Genomic DNA, 7,256 nt, shown 5'->3' on the forward strand with positions numbered 1-7,256 from the left:
TGCTTGCAGGGAGAGTGCAGCTTCCTGCAGAGGAGAGGGTGACTCTTCTCTTAAACTTTATAGAGTTTTGTTGTATAAACATGATACTCAAATATACTAATTGACAATGAGGCATAAGTTGGCAGAATGAAAAAAGAACAAAGTGAAGTTAATTTACACCGGAGGGTCTAGAAGGTGTAGAGTGTACACAAGACAAGATGTTTGTCGATGAGAAAAATGATGAGAAAGATGAACCAAAGGAAGGAAAAGAATCTAGGAAAAATCAGATGCATTAGTGCAGCTGGGAAAGAAATGTGCTGGAGCCACGCAAGTGTGCCATCAGCGGGGTGGTGCTGCCAGTGTGGACTGGAGCTGGGTGGCCATCCCTTTGGGCCCCAGTTACAGGGAGCAACATAGCAAGGACAGGTAAGGCAGACCACCTGTTTCAGGTGAGGCTTCACCCGAGACTTTGATAAATTCCCAGGTATGGATCACAGAACACTGTTCTGTGGTTTCAGAAATTCAGGTTTTTGCTGGCAGAGGTGGCGGCAGATCCTGTGGCTCTGGGGTTTCACCAAAAGGTTCCTGGTCGAAGGCACTGCCGGGTAGCCACTATAATTTGGAGGGAACAGACTGAGTATCCAGGCTGCTACACAAGTTGTTCTGAATGTTCCTGAAACACCAGTAGCACATCTGGAGAATGGACCTAGAGTGGCCTCCGAAAATTCTGGGCTCTCAATGTCCATAGTGGGCTCTGGATGGGTGCTGAAGTTGATGTGAAAATAAGAAGAATAATGGAACAGCTCCCTTTCTACAGTGTATGGCTTTCAAAGGCACCCAAGAGAGGTCCTAGTTGGATCTTGAACTTGAGGCTGGAACATGGGTGATCATCTCAATGCCTGCACCTCCAGGGAGCACACTGGAAATTCTGCCAAAGCATTTTCTAAAGATTTGCTAAGAGCTGTAGACAGTCTTGCTGATTTAATACAAAATATACATTGGGAGAAGCGGAGATTGAACGTGAGTGTTGATTAATCCTTAGAGAGATGCAGGAAGTTGAAACCAATTTACAAGAAGTTGTCTTCGATTATCTTCATGCCATGGCTTATCAAAATATTGCACTTGGACGGATAACATTTAGATTGACTAAAATTATCACGTTTATAAATAGTAAAGACTTGGTGGATTATATAACCACACATTATAAGGGGCCAAGGATAGTACTTGCTGCTGCTACTGGGGTTTCCCATGGTAAACCGCTTGAGTTAGCAAAGTTTCATTTTGGTGATCTTTGTCCACACACAAAGCAGAAATACTAGCTCTGCTTCCCTGCAAATCCACAGGAAGTGAGATTTGAGGGAAAGAGGACAAGACACCTTTGCCATACCCTGAAATAACTGTTAAGCTGTTGATTGGCCACATCCAGATACAATCTGTCGCATGGTTGCAAACACAGTGATTGGCAACTAGGCTTGCTCTTTCAGAGGAGGAGTGGATTTATCTGGCAAGCTGGCCCGGCTCACCTGTCACGGCAACTCTGTCACAACTTCCAGTCTTTCAACACTTCCTGCACAGATTCAGAAGTGTGGGAATCTGTATGGTTTGTGAACCAGCCACTGTTGCAGACATGCTACATGTTGTTCCGAAAGAATGGACATGACTCTGTATAAATGTCACTAAAAGGGAAGTTGCACAAGCCAAAAGTCTTCTGAAAACAAACATGTTGTTGCAACTTGATGGCTCCACTCCAATTTGTAAAGATATTGGTAGGCAAATGTTACCCTAGAATATAAGAATTCCCATCCCTGGGCTTGAAGCAAGAGTTGATGCTGTGAACGCTGAGACAACTGGAGAAATGTACCAAATATATTTATGGTAAGAGTCCGGCTGTTGCTGCTGTTGGTACCATTGAGCAACTACCAGATTTTAACCAGGTTTGCAATACCATATCCTGGCTTCATGATTAAAATTATATTAATAAAAATATTATATATATATTTAGATTTTTAAAAATCATCCATAGGTAAAGAGTCTGAGAAATCAACTCAACCAAAACCCATAAGAGACTGTAAAAACGAAAAATCTCACTTTCTGACAATTCAACAATCTGACAGTAGAGGGCAGTCCTGCCCAATGAAAATCAAATTCAGATTAGAAATTTGCTCCGCAGGCCAAGCATTAATCAGGACAGTTCATCTAGGCAGCTGGGTTTTGGATGAACTTTCTTTTCTTTTTATTTTCTACGTTTTACAAGTTATACAATGAAAATAAATTACTTAGATGGTTAAAAAATTTTTTAAATAGGGTGTTTATTCTTCAACTTTCCGCCAAATGACACAGAAAATTATATATATTTGGCATATGGTAAAATATTCATTGTTGTATCATCTCAGTGGAAGGAATTAGTCTACTAATCTTTCAACTTCTCAATGGGCTTGAAAATTTTCTTAATAAAAACTTGAGGAATACGTTGAATACAGAATTGAAAAAAGTTTTGGAAGTAAAAACAAGGTATTCACGTCCATTAGTTCAAGGACCACTTCTACCTTAATAACAGAACAAGTCTGTAGATAACAATATCCTCACCCTTGAGGACTGATAAATGTTTAAACATTCTTATTCTCAAAATACGTTTTTAAACATTCCCTTCTGTTTACAGAATATTCCAATGACAGAACATATTGTCATTTAGCACATTACGCCCAAAACTTAGCAGCTCAAAACAGGCATTTCTGTTTTCTCACTATTTATGGGCCAGGTATTCAGGAGACACTCAGCTGGGGAGCTGTCGCTCTGGTTCACCAGCCAGTTGCGCTCCTGGCCAGGGCAGACACGTAGGCTCTGGCTGGGGCAGACAGGTGGCTCCACCCGATGGCCGTGGTGTGGGCGGTCAGACACCACTTCCCACCCTCCACCCTGCCGCAGGCCGGCCCACACTGGAGCAGAAGCCTGTCTCCTTTCCTGACCCCACCTCCCTCCTGCCCGCACGGAGACCAGAGGCCCAGGGGACGCCCCACTGCGGGCCGCTCCTGCTGCTGTGCTCAGGGAAGACATAGAAGACTCTGATGCGGCCTGGTTGCCACTCAGCCACGCCTTTTGGGGTCCTGAGGAACTTCTGCCTTTTCCTACCAAGTAAAGCAAACATTATCTCCAAGGAGAAGCTTTGACATGTTTAGCGGTATTGCACCAACACAGCGGAGGAAGACCCTTCTCAGTGGTAAGTTTCCACTGAATCCCAGCTGCCAGGCCATTTCCCAGTCTGTCCTCGACTAGGGAAGTAAGACCATGGTCTGGTGGGTTGGCGGCGGGGTGAGGGAAGGTGGCCTGCACAGGTTCTTCCTTTCATTCTAAAGAAAAAGAGGTTTCCCTTCTCCTTCTCTTTGCCTCCTTCCTAATTGGAGCAGGGCACCAACTTACACTAGGAGCCATGCATTGAAGATGGTAGGATGACAGCATAGAAGGCTGGGTCCCTGGTGGGCATGGCTCTGCTGTAGCAACCTCCAAACACTTCCCACTTGGACTTTTGAGTGAACGAGAAATAAGCCATCTTCTTTAGGCCATAATCATGGTGGGTTTCTGTGTTCCAGCTGCCAGACTGATACCCTATCAAAGGTCCTGCTTTTAATATAGGTGGATTGGGTGTCAATCTGCAGTAGTTGGCACCAGTTCAACACCAGTAGGAATCCCCAGTTTGGGGTGTGATGAAGGAGGAAACTTTATTCAGTGCCAACAGTTAAATTGTGATAAGAACAGCAGCAGAACAGCAGGGCTGTGAGACAGCTCAACAGTGTTACAGCATGGACCCACGTGAAACAATAGGGCTGTGAGGCAGCCCTTGGGTGAGGGGGCCTTCTGGCTAGACAGCTGTGCTCCACTCCTCCAGCTCTGCTCTATTCTGTTCCACTGATACATCTTCAGCAGTTCAGCTCCCACTGGAGAATCACAACATTCAGTCTTTGGTAGAAAGGAAAAATGCACTCTCTGAGCCGGAGGGGAGCTAACTGATGTAGAGAGAAGTTCTTGCCCCTGGTCCCTGATTGGCCCATCTTCATGCAGATGAGGACTCTAAATCCTCACAGTTTGATTAATTCAAAAAGCATTGTCCTGGTTGGTTAGAGAGGAGCCACTCTGATCTGTGAAGACACTAGTGGGCATATTGCTATGCAGCTCCAATTGGATGGGGAAAGCCCCAGTACTACTGGTTGCAATAGCATTCCAGGAGCTCCTTCATAAAGGTTGGCTCAGGGCAAGAGCACAGTGCGGGCAGGCAGTTTAGTGCAGGTTTCTCCCTGAGGCATGGCTCATGTGAGAGGCCTCAGTGTAGAAATGGCTGCTAGGCTCTGTTTTTAAATTTGACCCCAATTAGCCACCAGGAGCCCTTCTCAACAGGTGCATTCATTCTTGGCGTCAACAAAGAATCTCCTGGGAATGAACACACAGAACTTTGCGTAGTGGCTTAGGCAGTGGTCATAAGAAGGTAAATCCCTTCCCTTTCCCTTTGACAGAAAGAGCAGTAGGAATAACAGCACTGGGTGGAAATGGGTCAGAGGGTTCCAGGCCCCATGACTTGTCCTGGAGGGTCTCTCACAACAATGAAACCATCAGGCAGAGGGTCCAGGTAAGATGTAGGGTATACACTCCAAAAAATATTTAAGGAGGAAAAATAATCTGCACCCTTGTCAATCAGCCTTTCTGGGGCTGTATGGCCTTTAAGCATTTCAGTTGTCATGTGTAACCCCGGGAAAGCCTAGTTCTGAGGAACTGTAATTTGATTCCATTGAACAGTTACTTTTTCCAGCCTTTCTGCAAATCAGTGTGTCTGTGGGACTGCACTGTGGCCAGGGAACTGTCATGAGGCTGCCTGTGGGCTTCCAAGAAAGGAGCTGTGGCAGCCAGCATTCACCTGCTGCCCTCTCTCCCTGCCTGCACTGTGGGCATGGCGACTGGAGCTCCCTTAGCCAAGGAGCAACATTCAGGATGGAGGCTTCATGCTGAGAAGGGCGAGACAGAGAGAAAGAAAACATGGGGGGACATCGTGCCAGCAGCACACCTTCCAGCTGTCATATGCAGGTACTATGACTTGGGGTTTCTACCGTATATAGCTGAATTTAATCCAACACAGTATAAAGAGCCAAATTTCAATTAAGCCAAAGGAGGAAGAGGGACTCCCCAGGCCCCTCTCTTTCAGCATCTAGGCGGAGAGGAGCAGAAGTTGGGATCGGAAGTGAAGCTAGGAAAAGGGGGGTGCTGAGACAGATTTCCCTAGACTTGGTTTTCACAACCACACCAGAGGGTGGTATTGTTGTCCCCACTTCACAGGAAGAGCCTCTCTGGCAGGACAAACACTGCAGGTCCAGCTCAGGCCCACCACACAGTAGGATCTCATTCACCAGTTCTGGTCTCTGCGACTCAGGACAGGAGATGTGTCCCTTGCTGGCAAGACCCCTACCGCTGCTCCAGGTGTGAACTCTGTGCCTTACCTAGGTGAGGTGGATGGTGGGTGGAGAACAGACAAGTTTTTCAGAGCCCCGCTGGAAGCAGCTCACTGACCTCTATGGAAATCCTGTCAGAAGCCTGAAATCCCATGTGTTTGTTAAAGATATTTAAGATAGAAGAAGGTAGCTTTGACCGGTGTGACTTAGTTGGTTGGGTGTCGCTCTGCAAAGCAAAAAGTTGCCTGTTCAATTGTCAGTCAGGGCACATGCCTGGGTTGTGGGCTCCGTCCCCAGCTAGGGGTGTGCAAGAAACAATTGATCGATGTTTCTCTCTCTCTCCTTCTCTCTCCCTTGCCCTCTCTCTAAAAATTAATTAATTTTTTTAAAAGAAGGTAAATGATTCAAATTATGATAAAGGTGAATATTTGACATGGTTATAAAACAATATACCACAGGATAATATAAATGTTTAACTTATAGAAACATAAACTTAGTACTTTATAGGTTTTAATGTAAATAAATACTTTACCTGTTTAGTTATACATGTAAGAAGTCTGGTAGGTGGAAACAGGGTGTGGAAGTGTATTGTTATCTACTTTCTGATTTTCTAAAATGAACCTGTATTGCTTTTGTAAAAAGAAAAAATGTAAATGATATCTTTCGTTTGTAAAAAAATAAAAAATAAAGCCACTTTAAGATTGAGTGGGAGCTGCCATGGGTGACTTATGTCTCAGACCTTTGAAATGTTCAAACAGGGCAAAATCACCTCTGCACTGGGCCTAAGCAACACTGTGCCCCAGAAAACTGTTTGCAAAGCTAACAAGAAGGCAGTTATTATACTGATGACTATTGGGCTGAAAATGAAAAGCATTGTTTAGAATTAACATCACTGTTAGAAATGCCTTCCTTCTATGGATATAATTGTTTCCCTTCCCCTTCTCATAAATACCCATTGCCTTTGTCTCCTAATCTGAACATTATTTGGATTTCTTCCTGATTCAGCAATTCTCAGATAGCGATTCATATTGGTACTGCAAAGGGGAACAGGCCCCAAGCACACCTGCCTCAGTCTGGCCTGTAGTGTGTGAGGTCTTGGCTTCATGCAGGAAACATTTTTACAACACGAGTCCAGGTGACTATGAGGGCATGTTTATTAAAGCTGGGGACAGTGAGACAAAGAAGGGCCTAGGATGGAAGCAACAGGAGAGAGCCTGAGCGGGGCTGCCTGGCTCTCTAAGACACGTTATAGGAAAGGACTGAGCCATGCGGGGCTGCTGTCAGCTCACTGAGAAGTCAGAGAAAAGGGGCCCTGGAGGCAGGTTCAGAGGGTTAGCCCAGGAGAAGCTGCTGCTGCCTACTGCTTCCCTGGTTGCAAGTCTCGTGGGGTCCCTTAGAGTTTAGGGTACACACCTGTGGGAGGAGAGGTGTGGGCGTGCTCCTGGGAGAGTGCTCCCAGGGTCTGTCTTGAGGGTTTTAAAGGCTGGGAGTTTAGGGAATGTCTCAAGAGATCGTCTTGATAGGATACTCATCAGCTTTTCCAGGTGTGCTCTTCTAGGGTCATGGTCTCCACTGACTGATCTGACTGGTTAGAGCTATGGCAGGGGGTCTAAACCGCATGACCAGCAATATGCCAGGGGAGGAAAGGCCAACCTGGGGGCGAGATTGGCACTAGTTCTGCCCGTTGCTAGATACCCAAGGCTTTCCACCTGGTGACCTTCTGTATCACTGTAAATCACTTGCCAGGTTGTTCTGCCGTCTCAGTTTCCTTATTCCACTTTGAAGGAATTTTTCTAGCTTCTTACTATTCTGCCTCAATATGATCTCAATAAATGCTTATCACTC

The 7,256-nt window shown here is 45.6% G+C and overlaps 1 pseudogene; it reads left to right on the top strand.

The window, feature by feature from the left end:
- Nucleotides 1-546: 546 nt before the first annotated feature.
- Nucleotides 547-1,946, top strand: LOC150000406 (mitochondrial-processing peptidase subunit beta pseudogene; annotated as a pseudogene).
- Nucleotides 1,947-7,256: the final 5,310 nt, after the last annotated feature.

Source organism: Furipterus horrens, unplaced genomic scaffold (genome assembly GCF_987537825.1).
Source record: "Furipterus horrens unplaced genomic scaffold, mFurHor1.1.pri manual_scaffold_10, whole genome shotgun sequence".
Classification (NCBI taxonomy): Eukaryota; Metazoa; Chordata; class Mammalia; order Chiroptera; family Furipteridae; genus Furipterus; species Furipterus horrens.